This window comes from Triturus cristatus, chromosome 10 (assembly GCF_964204655.1).
Source record: "Triturus cristatus chromosome 10, aTriCri1.1, whole genome shotgun sequence".
In the NCBI taxonomy this organism is placed as follows: Eukaryota; Metazoa; Chordata; class Amphibia; order Caudata; family Salamandridae; genus Triturus; species Triturus cristatus.
In genome coordinates this window covers 44,076,464-44,093,144 of record NC_140593.1, presented here as the reverse complement: position 1 = coordinate 44,093,144, position 16,681 = coordinate 44,076,464, and the positions used below count along the sequence as shown (strand labels likewise).

At 49.9% G+C, this 16,681-nt stretch overlaps 1 long non-coding RNA gene and 1 pseudogene across 2 annotated transcripts in view; one reads left to right on the top strand and one right to left on the bottom strand.

The window, feature by feature from the left end:
• LOC146788800 (trimethyllysine dioxygenase, mitochondrial-like) overlaps window positions 1-16,681 on the bottom strand; it is a 243,434-nt pseudogene that overhangs the window by 32,963 nt on the left and 193,790 nt on the right. Inside the window, exon 6 of the transcript XR_014969989.1 lies at window positions 1,137-1,275. The product of XR_014969989.1 is annotated as a trimethyllysine dioxygenase, mitochondrial-like (transcript). The remainder of the gene's footprint in view (window positions 1-1,136; window positions 1,276-16,681) is intronic.
• Window positions 1-16,681, top strand: part of LOC146788801 (uncharacterized) — a 277,198-nt gene that overhangs the window by 139,624 nt on the left and 120,893 nt on the right. The gene's annotated exons all lie outside the window — the stretch shown is intronic.

The window sequence follows — 16,681 nt, the reverse complement described above, 5'->3', positions numbered from 1 at the left end:
GGGTTCAGTATCACAAAGAGTTTATTCAAGGTGGGGATACAGTGTGGCGCTGTCCTCATCTTACAGTTCCTGGGCTCAGTTTCACAAGGTGCTTGTTCGAGGGTGGGGGTGCATTGGGGTGCTGTCCTGGTCTTACCATTCCCGGGCTCAGTTTCACAAAGTTTATTCAAGGTGGGGATACAGTGTAGTGCTATCCTCATCTTACAGTTCCTGGGCTCAGTTTCACAAGGAGCTTGTTCAAGCATGTGGGTACAGTGGGGTGCTATCCTCATCTTACAGTTCCTTGGCTTAGTTTCACAAGGACCTTGCTCGAGAGTGGGGGTACAGTGGGGTGCTGTCCTGATCTTAGGTTCCTGGGTTCAGTTTGATAAGGAGTTTGTTCGAGGTTGGGGGTACATTGGGGTGGTGTGCTCATCTTATAGTTCCTGGGCTCAGTTTCACAAGTAGTTTGTTCGAGGGTGGGGGTACAGTGGGTTCTGTTCTGATCTTACCATTCCTGGGTTCAGCTTGATAAGGAGTTTGTTCGAGGGTGGGGGTACATTGGGGTGCTGTCCTCATCTTACAGTTCTTGGGCTCAGTTTCACATGGAGCTTGTTCGAGGGTGGGGGTACAGTGGTGTGCTGTCCTGATCTTATCGTTCCTGAGCTCAGTTTCATAAGGATCTTGTTCAAGGGAGGGGGGACAGTGGGGTGCTGCCCTCATCTTACTATTCCTGGGTTCAGTATCACAAAGAGTTTATTCAAGGTGGGGATACAGTGTGGCGCTGTCCTCATCTTACAGTTCCTGGGCTCAGTTTCACAAGGAGCTTGTTCGAGGGTGGGGGTGCATTGGGGTGCTGTCCTGATCTTAGGTTCCCGGGTTCAGTTTGATAAGGAGTTTGTTCGAGGTTGGGGGTACATTGGGGTGCTGTGCTCATCTTATAGTTCCTGGGCTCAGTTTCACAAGGAGTTTGTTCGAGGATGGGGGTACAGTGGGTTCTGTTCTGATCTTACCATTCCTGAGTTCAGTTTGATAAGGAGTTTGTTCGAGGGTGGGGGTACATTGGGGTGCTGTCCTCATCTTACAGTTCCTGGGCACAGTTTGACAAGGAGCTTGTTCAAGGGTGGGGGTACAGTGGGGTGCTGTGCTGATCTTACCGTTCCTGGGTTCAGTTTGATAAGGACCTGGTTCTCAGGCTTCCTGATCTCGTTGGTGATGCTCCGGTGGGCTTGGTACCAGCGATGAACCACATTATAAGGCACCGAACTGATGGGACAGCGGTCAACGTTTTTGTACCTTTGAAGAGAAGAAACAGGCCAGGCAGTGAGCCAGATAATGAGGACTATGCAAGTTCACTAAATAACATAAGTGAGAGGAGGTTGAACTCTCTCACCAAGATAAGACACTCAATGCACTGCACTCCCTGTCCTAGTAGACTGGTCAGTAGTGGACATGTTGTTCCTTTAGGTCATCTGTTGGTGTCACTCCTCTATAAAAACAAGAGTTGATGGACAGAATGCAGAACAATGTCATACATTCACCCCAGTATAGAGATCTGGGCCTAAATCCATCGTTTTTTCGCTCACCATGCCGTTCCAGTTTGAACCCAGCCATATGCAAATCAGTCTTGACCCTGTGCCTCATGGGTACAGTCCAGCCCGAACTGCCAAGCCAGGTCCTCCCTGGACTGGAAACAAGCATCCTAGGACCGGTTTCGGGGTTTCACCACTCTTCAGCCAGGATAGCTTGATCCCAGTGGCATGGAGAGCAAGGGACCCATGTCTGAGCATACCCTCCCCACTCGGGGTGACAAATGCAAAAACAACAGTTGATGGACAGAATGCAGAACAATGTCATACATTCACCCCAGTACAGAGATCTGGGCCTAAATCCATCGTTTTTTTGCTCACCATGCCGTTCCAGTTTGAACCCAGCCATATGCAAATCAGTCTTGACCCTGTGCCGTATGGGTACAGTCCAGCCCGAACTGCCAAGCCAGGTCTTCCCTGGACTGGAAACAAGCATCCTAGGACCGGTTTCGGGGTTTCACCCCTCTTCAGCCAGGATAGTTCGATTCCAGTGGCATGGAGAGCAAGGGACCCACGTCTGGGCATACCCTTCCCACTCGGGGTGACAAATGCAAAAACAACAGTTGATGGACAGAATGCAGAACAATGTCATACATTCACCCCAGTACAGAGATCTGGGCCTAAATCCATCATTTTTTTGCTCACCATGCCGTTTCAGTTTGAACCCAGCCATATGCTAATCAGTCTTGACCCTGTGCCTCATGGGTACAGTCCAGCCCGAACTGCCAAGCCACTGGAAACAAGCATCCTAGGACCGGTTTCGGGGTTTCACCCCTCTTCTGACAGGATAGCTTGATTCCAGTAGCAATGGAGAGCAAGGGACCCCCGTCTGGGCATGCCCTTCCCACTCGGGGTGACAAATGCAAAAACAACAGTTGATGGACAGAATGCAGAACAATGTCATACATTCACCCCAGTACAGAGATCTGGGCCTAAATCCATCGTTGTTTTGCTCACCATGCCCTTCCAGTTTGAACCCAGCCATATGCAAATCAGTCTTGACCCTGTGCCTCATGGGTACAGTCCAGCCCGAACTGCCAAGCCAGGTCCTCCCTGGACTGGAAACAAGCATCCAAGAACCGGTTTCGGGGTTTCACCCCTCTTCAGCCAGGATAGCTTGATTCCAGTGGCATGGAGAGCAAGGGACCCACGTCTGGGCAAACCCTTCCCACTCGGGGTGACAAATGCAAAAACAACAGTTGATGGACAGAATGCAGAACAATGTCATGCATTCACCCCAGTACAAAGATCTGTGCCTAAATCCATATTTGTTTTGCTCACCATGCCCTTCCAGTTTGAACCCAGCCATATGCAAATCAGTCTTGACCCTGTGCCTCATGGGTACAGTCCAGCCCAAACTGCCAAGCCAGGTCCTCCCTGGACTGGAAACAAGCATCCAAGAACCGGTTTCGGGGTTTCACCCCTCTTCAGCCAGGATAGCTTGATTCCAGTGGCATGGAGAGCAAGGGACCCACGTCTTGGCATACCCTTCCCACTAGGGGTGTCAAATGCAAAAACAACAGTTGATGGACAGAATGCAGAATAATGTCATACATTCACCTCAGTACAGAGATCTGGGCCAAATCCATCCTTTTTTTGCTCACCATGCCGTTCCAGTTTGAACCCAGCCATATGCAAATCAGTCTTGACCCTGTGCCTCATGGGTACAGTCCAGCCCGAACTGCCAAGCCAGGTGCTCCCTGGACTGGAAACAAGCATCCTAGGACCGGTTTCGGTGTTTAACCCCTCTTCAGCCAGGATAGCTTGATTCCAGTGGCATGCGTTCAGGCTGGACTGTTCCCATGAGGCACAGGTTCAAGACTGATTTGCATATGGCCATGTCTGAACTGGGGTGGCGTGGTGAGCAAAATAACGATGGATTAAACCCAGATCTGTGACTGGGGGTGAATGTTTTGCCAATGCGCAACATTCCGTCCATCATCCTGTGTGTTTTGCTGTTCGCCCTATGTGGGAAGGGTATGCCCAGATGTGGCTCACTACTCCACTGGAGTCAAGCTATCCTGGCTGAAGAGAGGTGAAACCCCGAAACCGGTCCTAGGATGCTTGATTCCGGTCCAGGGAAGACATGGCTTGGCAGTTCGGGCTGGACTGTTCCCATGAGGCACAGGATCAAGACTGATTTGCATATGGTCATGTCTGAACTGGGGTGGTGTGGTGAGCAAAATAACGATGGATTAAACCCAGATTGGGGGTGAATGTTTTGCCAATGTGCAACATTCCGTCCATCATCTTGTGTGTTTTACTCCTCTGTCAGCAGCTCATCTGTACATACCATATACACACCATGAAGCACATGAGACTAGACATAAGGGCTGGGTCATCTCATCAGTGAAAATTGAGGTCTGACCTGCTGGCGATTCTAAGAAACACTCTTTCAAGATTCTGTTACCGATTAGGAAGTTCTTGGAAAGAAGGGGATGCCTCTGAATTGGCGTCTTCAACGCAGATCCAGATTCTCCATTGGGGAAGGTCATAAAAAGCCAAGCGGCCTGCCCATCTCGTTCCTTGCCTCAGTTCTCTCCTCCCATTGGGCACCTCATGTTTGTCCCCTGCAGCCCCCTTCCTCAGCTGTTTGCTCCCCACAGCCCATTTTATCTGCCTCTTGGTCCTAGTCCTTAGTCCTCCGCTACCCTTAGGCCCCTCATACCTGGACTGTAGACTATAAGGTGCAATGGTTAAATGTATAATGCCTTGAAAAACTAGAAACAGCTCTATCATCTGTAATCTGCATTGCATTATATTGTCAGTAACTTAAAACTTTGGGATTCCTTCTCTATGAAATGGTTTATTTATTTATTTATTTATGTCACTTGTAAAGCGCACGAATCACCCCATAAGGGTATCTCAGCGCTAGGACCACATAAGCGAAATAAGGAGATCGGATTAGAAGAGTGAAGTATTCAGCAATTTCCTAAAGGTCAGGTAGTCAGTGCATTGATGCAGGCGGATGGGGAGATCGTTCCAAAGGCGTTGGCCAAGGTGATAGAAGGCCTTGTCACCTTGACGAGACTTTTTGAAGCGTGGAACTGAAATCAGGGCTTTCTCTCCTGATCTGAGGGGTCTGGGGGGCACATAGTTAACAAATTTGTCATTGAGATGACTGGGACCTAATCTATATACTGCTTTGTAGGTCATACAGCATACTTTGAAATGAATCCTTTTACGTATGGGTAGCCAATGCAGTTCCTTCAGCAAAGGAAGGGAGGCTGTTCTTGGGGGGGCATTGGTCACCAAGCGAGCCACAGTGTTTTGGACAACCTGTAATCTGTTTATCTCTTTTTCGTTGGCTGAGATCAATAGCGCGTTACAGTAATCTAAACGGCTTAAGATCAATGCCTGAATGAGGGTTTTTCTCGAAGATAGTGGAAGGAAAGGGAAGACTCTTCTGAGCATGCAAAGGATGTGGAAGCAGGCTCCGATGGTAGTCGAGACATGGTCTCTCAGGGTGAGTTTTTGGTCCAGTCGGACCACCACAGATTTAGGGCAAGGGGAGGGTCCTCTGGCCACCATCTAGGCGACTACCTGACATTGACATCACCAAATAGCATTATCTCAGACTTAGTGGCGTTCAATTGTAGAAAATTTGTTTTTATTCAATCTGCTATAGATTTCATTCCGTCACAGAAGAGATCTTTGGTGTTAAGGTCGGATTTATCAAGTGTAAGGAGTAACTGGGTGTCATCAGCATATGATATAGGGAGAAAGTAGGTCGCACACCGCTCGTCACACCAGCGAGTTGCCCCAAAGAACTGTGGGAAATGTAGTGGCGACGGCGGGTACGCCTGTGCCACAAAAAGTCAAAAGAACAGTATGTGTATGCGTTAGCCATCCCTGGACACGTGTTTCGAGGTAGTTGCCTCTCGTCAGCAGGGAGCAGGTCAGTGTAAGGGGGTGCCGCGTGGACTGCCATGTAATTAAAAGCAGGTCAAGTACCTCTCCTGGCGCGCAGGTGCAGACACAAGGCTCGTCAGCCCGCCAGCCGAAGCCGTTTAAATTGAGAGAAAGTAGGTCGCACACCGCTCGTCACACCAGCGAGTTGCCCCAAAGAACTGTGGGAAATGTAGTGGCGACGGCGGGTACGCCTGTGCCACAAAAAGTCAAAAGAACAGTATGTGTATGCGTTAGCCATCCCTGGACACGTGTTTCGAGGTAGTTGCCTCTCGTCAGCAGGGAGCAGGTCAGTGTAAGGGGGTGCCGCGTGGACTGCCATGTAATTAAAAGCAGGTCAAGTACCTCTCCTGGCGCGCAGGTGCAGACACAAGGCTCGTCAGCCCGCCAGCCGAAGCCGTTTAAATTGAGAGAAAGTAGGTCGCACACCGCTCGTCACACCAGCGAGTTGCCCCAAAGAACTGTGGGAAATGTAGTGGCGACGGCGGGTACGCCTGTGCCACAAAAAGTCAAAAGAACAGTATGTGTATGAGTTAGCCATCCCTGGACACGTGTTTCGAGGTAGTTGCCTCTCGTCAGCAGGGAGCAGGTCAGTGTAAGGGGGTGCCGCGTGGACTGCCATGTAATTAAAAGCAGGTCAAGTACCTCTCCTGGCGCGCAGGTGCAGACACAAGGCTCGTCAGCCCGCCAGCCGAAGCCGTTTAAATTGAGAGAAAGTAGGTCGCACACCGCTCGTCACACCAGCGAGTTGCCCCAAAGAACTGTGGGAAATGTAGTGGCGACGGCGGGTACGCCTGTGCCACAAAAAGTCAAAAGAACAGTATGTGTATGCGTTAGCCATCCCTGGACACGTGTTTCGAGGTAGTTGCCTCTCGTCAGCAGGGAGCAGGTCAGTGTAAGGGGGTGCCGCGTGGACTGCCATGTAATTAAAAGCAGGTCAAGTACCTCTCCTGGCGCGCAGGTGCAGACACAAGGCTCGTCAGCCCGCCAGCCGAAGCCGTTTAAATTGAGAGAAAGTAGGTCGCACACCGCTCGTCACACCAGCGAGTTGCCCCAAAGAACTGTGGGAAATGTAGTGGCGACGGCGGGTACGCCTGTGCCACAAAAAGTCAAAAGAACAGTATGTGTATGCGTTAGCCATCCCTGGACACGTGTTTCGAGGTAGTTGCCTCTCGTCAGCAGGGAGCAGGTCAGTGTAAGGGGGTGCCGCGTGGACTGCCATGTAATTAAAAGCAGGTCAAGTACCTCTCCTGGCGCGCAGGTGCAGACACAAGGCTCGTCAGCCCGCCAGCCGAAGCCGTTTAAATTGAGAGAAAGTAGGTCGCACACCGCTCGTCACACCAGCGAGTTGCCCCAAAGAACTGTGGGAAATGTAGTGGCGACGGCGGGTAAGCCTGTGCCACAAAAAGTCAAAAGAACAGTATGTGTATGCGTTAGCCATCCCTGGACACGTGTTTCGAGGTAGTTGCCTCTCGTCAGCAGGGAGCAGGTCAGTGTAAGGTGGTGCCGCGTGGACTGCCATGTAATTAAAAGCAGGTCAAGTACCTCTCCTGGCGCGCAGGTGCAGACACAAGGCTCGTCAGCCCGCCAGCCGAAGCCGTTTAAATTGAGAGAAAGTAGGTCGCACACCGCTCGTCACACCAGCGAGTTGCCCCAAAGAACTGTGGGAAATGTAGTGGCGACGGCGGGTACGCCTGTGCCACAAAAAGTCAAAAGAACAGTATGTGTATGCGTTAGCCATCCCTGGACACGTGTTTCGAGGTAGTTGCCTCTCGTCAGCAGGGAGCAGGTCAGTGTAAGGGGGTGCCGCGTGGACTGCCATGTAATTAAAAGCAGGTCAAGTACCTCTCCTGGCACGCAGGTGCAGACACAAGGCTCGTCAGCCCGCCAGCCGAAGCCGTTTAAATTGAGAGAAAGTAGGTCGCACACCGCTCGTCACACCAGCGAGTTGCCCCAAAGAACTGTGGGAAATGTAGTGGCGACGGCGGGTACGCCTGTGCCACAAAAAGTCAAAAGAACAGTATGTGTATGCGTTAGCCATCCCTGGACACGTGTTTCGAGGTAGTTGCCTCTCGTCAGCAGGGAGCAGGTCAGTGTAAGGGGGTGCCGCGTGGACTGCCATGTAATTAAAAGCAGGTCAAGTACCTCTCCTGGCGCGCAGGTGCAGACACAAGGCTCGTCAGCCCGCCAGCCGAAGCCGTTTAAATTGAGAGAAAGTAGGTCGCACACCGCTCGTCACACCAGCGAGTTGCCCCAAAGAACTGTGGGAAATGTAGTGGCGACGGCGGGTACGCCTGTGCCACAAAAAGTCAAAAGAACAGTATGTGTATGCGTTAGCCATCCCTGGACACGTGTTTCGAGGTAGTTGCCTCTCGTCAGCAGGGAGCAGGTCAGTGTAAGGGGGTGCCGCGTGGACTGCCATGTAATTAAAAGCAGGTCAAGTACCTCTCCTGGCGCGCAGGTGCAGACACAAGGCTCGTCAGCCCGCCAGCCGAAGCCGTTTAAATTGAGAGAAAGTAGGTCGCACACCGCTCGTCACACCAGCGAGTTGCCCCAAAGAACTGTGGGAAATGTAGTGGCGACGGCGGGTACGCCTGTGCCACAAAAAGTCAAAAGAACAGTATGTGTATGCGTTAGCCATCCCTGGACACGTGTTTCGTGGTAGTTGCCTCTCGTCAGCAGGGAGCAGGTCAGTGTAAGGGGGTGCCGCGTGGACTGCCATGTAATTAAAAGCAGGTCAAGTACCTCTCCTGGCGCGCAGGTGCAGACACAAGGCTCGTCAGCCCGCCAGCCGAAGCCGTTTAAATTGAGAGAAAGTAGGTCGCACACCGCTCGTCACACAAGCGAGTTGCCCCAAAGAACTGTGGGAAATGTAGTGGCGACGGCGGGTACGCCTGTGCCACAAAAAGTCAAAAGAACAGTATGTGTATGCGTTAGCCATCCCTGGACACGTGTTTCGAGGTAGTTGCCTCTCGTCAGCAGGGAGCAGGTCAGTGTAAGGGGGTGCCGCGTGGACTGCCATGTAATTAAAAGCAGGTCAAGTACCTCTCCTGGCGCGCAGGTGCAGACACAAGGCTCGTCAGCCCGCCAGCCGAAGCCGTTTAAATTGAGAGAAAGTAGGTCGCACACCGCTCGTCACACCAGCGAGTTGCCCCAAAGAACTGTGGGAAATGTAGTGGCCTACTTTCTCTCAATTTAAACGGCTTCGGCTGGCGGGCTGACGAGCCTTGTGTCTGCACCTGCGCGCCAGGAGAGGTACTTGACCTGCTTTTAATTACATGGCAGTCCACGCGGCACCCCCTTACACTGACCTGCTCCCTGCTGACGAGAGGCAACTACCTCGAAACACGTGTCCAGGGATGGCTAACGCATACACATACTGTTCATTTGACTTTTTGTGGCACAGGCGTACCCGCCGTCGCCACTACATTTCCCACAGTTCTTTGGGGCAACTCGCTGGTGTGACGAGCGGTGTGCGACCTACTTTCTCTCAATTTAAACGGCTTCGGCTGGCGGGCTGACGAGCCTTGTGTCTGCACCTGCGCGCCAGGAGAGGTACTTGACCTGCTTTTAATTACATGGCAGTCCACGCGGCACCCCCTTACACTGACCTGCTCCCTGCTGACGAGAGGCAACTACCTCGAAACACGTGTCCAGGGATGGCTAACGCATACACATACTGTTCATTTGACTTTTTGTGGCACAGGCGTACCCGCCGTCGCCACTACATTTCCCACAGTTCTTTGGGGCAACTCGCTGGTGTGACGAGCGGTGTGCGACCTACTTTCTCTCAATTTAAACGGCTTCGGCTGGCGGGCTGACGAGCCTTGTGTCTGCACCTGCGCGCCAGGAGAGGTACTTGACCTGCTTTTAATTACATGGCAGTCCACGCGGCACCCCCTTACACTGACCTGCTCCCTGCTGACGAGAGGCAACTACCTCGAAACACGTGTCCAGGGATGGCTAACGCATACACATACTGTTCATTTGACTTTTTGTGGCACAGGCGTACCCGCCGTCGCCACTACATTTCCCACAGTTCTTTGGGGCAACTCGCTGGTGTGACGAGCGGTGTGCGACCTACTTTCTCTCAATTTAAACGGCTTCGGCTGGCGGGCTGACGAGCCTTGTGTCTGCACCTGCGCGCCAGGAGAGGTACTTGACCTGCTTTTAATTACATGGCAGTCCACGCGGCACCCCCTTACACTGACCTGCTCCCTGCTGACGAGAGGCAACTACCTCGAAACACGTGTCCAGGGATGGCTAACGCATACACATACTGTTCATTTGACTTTTTGTGGCACAGGCGTACCCGCCGTCGCCACTACATTTCCCACAGTTCTTTGGGGCAACTCGCTGGTGTGACGAGCGGTGTGTGACCTACTTTCTCTCAATTTAAACGGCTTCGGCTGGCGGGCTGACGAGCCTTGTGTCTGCACCTGCGCGCCAGGAGAGGTACTTGACCTGCTTTTAATTACATGGCAGTCCACGCGGCACCCCCTTACACTGACCTGCTCCCTGCTGACGAGAGGCAACTACCTCGAAACACGTGTCCAGGGATGGCTAACGCATACACATACTGTTCATTTGACTTTTTGTGGCACAGGCGTACCCGCCGTCGCCACTACATTTCCCACAGTTCTTTGGGGCAACTCGCTGGTGTGACGAGCGGTGTGCGACCTACTTTCTCTCAATTTAAACGGCTTCGGCTGGCGGGCTGACGAGCCTTGTGTCTGCACCTGCGCGCCAGGAGAGGTACTTGACCTGCTTTTAATTACATGGCAGTCCACGCGGCACCCCCTTACACTGACCTGCTCCCTGCTGACGAGAGGCAACTACCTCGAAACACGTGTCCAGGGATGGCTAACGCATACACATACTGTTCATTTGACTTTTTGTGGCACAGGCGTACCCGCCGTCGCCACTACATTTCCCACAGTTCTTTGGGGCAACTCGCTGGTGTGACGAGCGGTGTGCGACCTACTTTCTCTCAATTTAAACGGCTTCGGCTGGCGGGCTGACGAGCCTTGTGTCTGCACCTGCGCGCCAGGAGAGGTACTTGACCTGCTTTTAATTACATGGCAGTCCACGCGGCACCCCCTTACACTGACCTGCTCCCTGCTGACGAGAGGCAACTACCTCGAAACACGTGTCCAGGGATGGCTAACGCATACACATACTGTTCATTTGACTTTTTGTGGCACAGGCGTACCCGCCGTCGCCACTACATTTCCCACAGTTCTTTGGGGCAACTCGCTGGTGTGACGAGCGGTGTGCGACCTACTTTCTCTCAATTTAAACGGCTTCGGCTGGCGGGCTGACGAGCCTTGTGTCTGCACCTGCGCGCCAGGAGAGGTACTTGACCTGCTTTTAATTACATGGCAGTCCACGCGGCACCCCCTTACACTGACCTGCTCCCTGCTGACGAGAGGCAACTACCTCGAAACACGTGTCCAGGGATGGCTAACGCATACACATACTGTTCATTTGACTTTTTGTGGCACAGGCGTACCCGCCGTCGCCACTACATTTCCCACAGTTCTTTGGGGCAACTCGCTGGTGTGACGAGCGGTGTGCGACCTACTTTCTCTCAATTTAAACGGCTTCGGCTGGCGGGCTGACGAGCCTTGTGTCTGCACCTGCGCGCCAGGAGAGGTACTTGACCTGCTTTTAATTACATGGCAGTCCACGCGGCACCCCCTTACACTGACCTGCTCCCTGCTGACGAGAGGCAACTACCTCGAAACACGTGTCCAGGGATGGCTAACGCATACACATACTGTTCATTTGACTTTTTGTGGCACAGGCGTACCCGCCGTCGCCACTACATTTCCCACAGTTCTTTGGGGCAACTCGCTGGTGTGACGAGCGGTGTGCGACCTACTTTCTCTCAATTTAAACGGCTTCGGCTGGCGGGCTGACGAGCCTTGTGTCTGCACCTGCGCGCCAGGAGAGGTACTTGACCTGCTTTTAATTACATGGCAGTCCACGCGGCACCCCCTTACACTGACCTGCTCCCTGCTGACGAGAGGCAACTACCTCGAAACACGTGTCCAGGGATGGCTAACGCATACACATACTGTTCATTTGACTTTTTGTGGCACAGGCGTACCCGCCGTCGCCACTACATTTCCCACAGTTCTTTGGGGCAACTCGCTGGTGTGACGAGCGGTGTGCGACCTACTTTCTCTCAATTTAAACGGCTTCGGCTGGCGGGCTGACGAGCCTTGTGTCTGCACCTGCGCGCCAGGAGAGGTACTTGACCTGCTTTTAATTACATGGCAGTCCACGCGGCACCCCCTTACACTGACCTGCTCCCTGCTGACGAGAGGCAACTACCTCGAAACACGTGTCCAGGGATGGCTAACGCATACACATACTGTTCATTTGACTTTTTGTGGCACAGGCGTACCCGCCGTCGCCACTACATTTCCCACAGTTCTTTGGGGCAACTCGCTGGTGTGACGAGCGGTGTGCGACCTACTTTCTCTCAATTTAAACGGCTTCGGCTGGCGGGCTGACGAGCCTTGTGTCTGCACCTGCGCGCCAGGAGAGGTACTTGACCTGCTTTTAATTACATGGCAGTCCACGCGGCACCCCCTTACACTGACCTGCTCCCTGCTGACGAGAGGCAACTACCTCGAAACACGTGTCCAGGGATGGCTAACGCATACACATACTGTTCATTTGACTTTTTGTGGCACAGGCGTACCCGCCGTCGCCACTACATTTCCCACAGTTCTTTGGGGCAACTCGCTGGTGTGACGAGCGGTGTGCGACCTACTTTCTCTCAATTTAAACGGCTTCGGCTGGCGGGCTGACGAGCCTTGTGTCTGCACCTGCGCGCCAGGAGAGGTACTTGACCTGCTTTTAATTACATGGCAGTCCACGCGGCACCCCCTTACACTGACCTGCTCCCTGCTGACGAGAGGCAACTACCTCGAAACACGTGTCCAGGGATGGCTAACGCATACACATACTGTTCATTTGACTTTTTGTGGCACAGGCGTACCCGCCGTCGCCACTACATTTCCCACAGTTCTTTGGGGCAACTCGCTGGTGTGACGAGCGGTGTGCGACCTACTTTCTCTCAGCATATGATATAGGGGTAAAGCACAGTTTTCTCAACAGTCTCGCCAGGGAAGCAACATAAACGTTGAACAGGGTGGAGCTTAGACAGGATCCCTGGGGTACTCCTTTGGTGACTTTGGTGGTTCTGGAGTGGTATGGGCCTAGGTTGACGGTCTGTGTTCTGTCTGATAGGAAGTTGGTTAGCCATTTCAGTGCTTTCCCTGTAATGCCTATTTCACCCAATATTTTGAGTAAAATCTGGTGGGATATGGTGTTGAATGCTGTGGAAAGGTCAAGCAGCAATAAAAGCACCGCCTGACCCTTATCCAGCAGCATCCTGTTGTTGTCCGTCACTGCTACTAAGGTAGACTCGGTGCTGTATCTGGGGCGAAATCCAGATTGTGAGGAATCTAGGCTGTTAGTGGATTCAATGTATTTGGAGAGATGTGTGTTAATATGTTTTTAGAATATTTTAGTTTGAAGGGGAAGAAGCGAGATAGGACGATAATTTGCAACGTCTTCTGGTGAGATTTTGAGATTCTTTTTAATCGGGAGTTTCTGTGCAGCTTTCCATTCGGGAGGAAGAGTTCCTTCCTTCAGAGAGCTATTGAGAATATTGCAGATGGGGTCTGCAAGTTGTTTGGACAAGGTAGTAGTAAGTTTAGCCGGTATCAGGTCTAATGGGGACCCTGATTTAGCGCTTTTTAAGAGAGCTTTGGTGTCTTCTATGGTAAGAAGAGGAAAGTTTTCTAATGAATTGGTGGTTGGTGGGATGTGAGGGGGAATGATTTCTGATTTAGGTTGGGGATTAGTGGTTGAAGTGATTTTGTTATAGATTGAATCTATTTTCTCTGTGAAATGGCTAGCGATATTATCGCATAGCGTTTGGGATGGGACATGTGCCGAGTCACAGGCCAAAGGGTTGGTGAAGGTTTTTAGAATCTGATAAAGGCATTTTTGAGAGCTCCCAGCTTGCTCGAGAGAGGCTGCGATGTGGGTTTTCCTCACATTTTTTAGATTGCGGTGGTAGTGGTTCAAGGCCACTTTAAAGTTTGCTCTATCTGAGGGCTTTTGAGAGCGGCACCAGAGGCGTTCCAGTCTCCTGCAAGATCCTTTTTCTAGCCGTAGGGGGCTCGAGTACCATGGGGCCTGGTGCCGTTTGATGAAAGAGCGACATTGTTTCAGAGGTGCTAGACTATCTAAGATAGCAAGTAGGCTGGCATTAAAGGAGGCTAGGCGTTTCTTAACCTTGTCTGCTTCTGCGTGATGAGGTGGGCAAAAAGCTCCTTCAAAGTGAGTTGGAGTGATCAAGTTCCACTTTCTATAGATTTTATTGGGGTAACATTTGAGAGCGGGTGAGCTTTGTGGGTGTTGATCCGAAATTCGACCATGGAAAGGTCAGACCAGGTCAGGGGAGTTGAAGCAACGTAGGATATGTCAGGCGAATTAGTTAGGATGATGTCTAGGTCTATGTTTCTGGTCTACATCAATCACAACCTAATGCTTGGCGTTCTGATAAATTAATGATATACCCTGCTTGAAATGATAGTCCACTACCACTACAGCATATCTCATATTCTCTTAAAGTATATACATTGGTCTAATAAAATCCACACACCACTTGTGACAAAGGTGTTTTATGAGCGCGCAATGAATTTTCAGCAATCCTGCATCCATCAGAACCAACCAAACATGTCTCTATTTACATATCCATCCCTGGCCATCAATAATATAAACACAATCGTTTTTTTCAATCCAGTCAAATCCACTCACCATGATGAGACAATTTTATAGGTCTGTTTCTGAACCTCATTGGTGGTATGAGCAGGTTTATACATAAAATCTTAGCACCCTCAATTGTTAATTCATCCTTGACCTTGAGAAAAATTTCTTTTAGGCAGGCTTTAAGAGTGCTTTCTGGAGCTTTTAAAACATTCAGGGCATCGGCCTCGCTGGCGAGTAGTTGTCTCTGGAAGGCCCAGTTCCAGCTGTAGTCTACCCCTACAAAGCATTTTGATTTCTCCAGAAGTTGTTGCTTGCAACTTTGTCAAAAGCAGCACTGTAGTCAATGAAACAGCAGTACAGAGGGGGCAGACTGTTTTGGGCTGCTCGGTGACTCAAGATTGCAGGTGCTGTTATGTTGACCCATTTTGAAAGTAAAAGACACACAATTGTCACCCCGAGTGAGACGGGTATGCCCAGACGTGGGTCCCGTGCTCTCCATGCCACTGAAATCAAGGTATCCCAGCTGAAGAGGGGTGAAACCCCGAAACCGGTCCCAGGATACTTGTTTCCAGTCCAGGGAGGACCTGGCTTGGCAGTTCAGGCTAGACTGTTCCCATGAGGCACAGAGTCAAGTCTGATTTGCATATGGCTGGGTTCAAACTGGAATGGCATGGTGAGCGCAACAAAATCGATGGACTTAGGCCCAGATCTCTGTACTGGGGTGCATGTATGACATTGTTCTGCATTCTGTCCATCAACTGTTGTTTTTGCATTTGTCACCCCGAGTGGGGCAGGTATGCCCAGACGTGGGTCCCGATTTACAAACAACAAGGGCAACCCTAGAACAAGAACCTAGGGCAATATATGCTGTGTTCCAAACAGCGGTTCATGAGTCAAAATAACAAAGTAAAGTAAAATATAAACAGAAGATAGTTAAACAGAAGAAAAACCAGTGCTGACTGAATTTCACAATAACCATGTACCAAAATTATATCAAAAGATAATATTTAATGTTGGTTCAATAAGAAATTAAACAAAAAATAAGCACAATAGCAATGGCGCTCCTACAGTTACATAAACAATGATAAAAGTGTACTGACAAATGTAAACTGAACAAACAATGGCAAAGAAAAAACACAACAAAACAACATGCACAAAAATACACAATACACAATTGTGTCCTCTCTTATTTAGGCCATGTTTCAAGCGTCGATGGCGTTTCGACCAACGGGTAATTTAGGGGTCATCTTCAGGACAAAGACTTCAAATATAAGAGCGTCCAAATTATTTTCTACAAAAATAAAATATGTACATCGATTTGCAATAGATAATTTGAAGTTTGTACTCGGCACCGAAAGCGTGAAAAAAGTCAGAAATGGTGATTGAAAAACGATATAAGAGGAAGGACCAAAACCCAAGAATTCCAATAGAAATAGTGAAATGAGAAAAATTGGAAACTGTGAATAGAATATTTAATAAAAAAAGAGAAGGGGGGAGGCTAAATAATCACCTCAACGGATCTTCACACTGAACACGAAGAAGCAACCCCAAACTTCATGTATCGGACACAAATGCCAGGATTTAATGGGGACCCAAACTTTTAAAAAATAAATAAATTGCTAATATAAATGAACAAATTGCAAAGGATTTATTGGTTCACGCGTCAAATGAAAATTTTTAAAATTGAGAGTCCCACATACCTGTCGGTATGCCAAAGTCCGTCACACGAAATTACTCAAATATAAATCAATGAAGGTATGTGCCGGCTAGGGCTGTGGGATCCAAATTGATATCCAGGAAACAATATTACCGACTGTCTTATTGAAGAATCAAGGTCGGTATAAACAATTAAATTGCTGCAAAGAAATAAAAAGAGCAATCAATGAGTAGATTCTCTCACATGGCCTCATAAATTTGCCACATGAAGAAGTTCACTCCCAATTAGTTTCAAAACAATGTGAATGAATGGGCAAAATGGAATCCCATATCAAAATAGCACTTTTAATTACATCCGGGACGAGGATGAAATGCTACGTCTATTAGTCGAATTTAGTAGCATATTCTATCTAAACTGGAATTGAAAGACAAAAAAACTAAGTTTACACAAAACATGTCAGAAACTGCATGTTTTAGATAACCTTATTCAGCTAAAACAGATCATTCAATGGGACAATACCTCCTAGGTCTGACGATCGTATTCAAAAAATTCATTACGAAGCAAAATAATTGGGCGGACACTACATTTAAAACAATAACCGACCCAATGCTTAAATAAGCAAAAAGTGGGAAAATGCCGAAGCTCGTAACCTCGAAGACCCTCCAATTAAATTGTAATCCTCATAGAAATGTGCCAGCATACATCCCACCCTTATACTAATAGTACCTCCCACATAATATTGGAGTCCCAC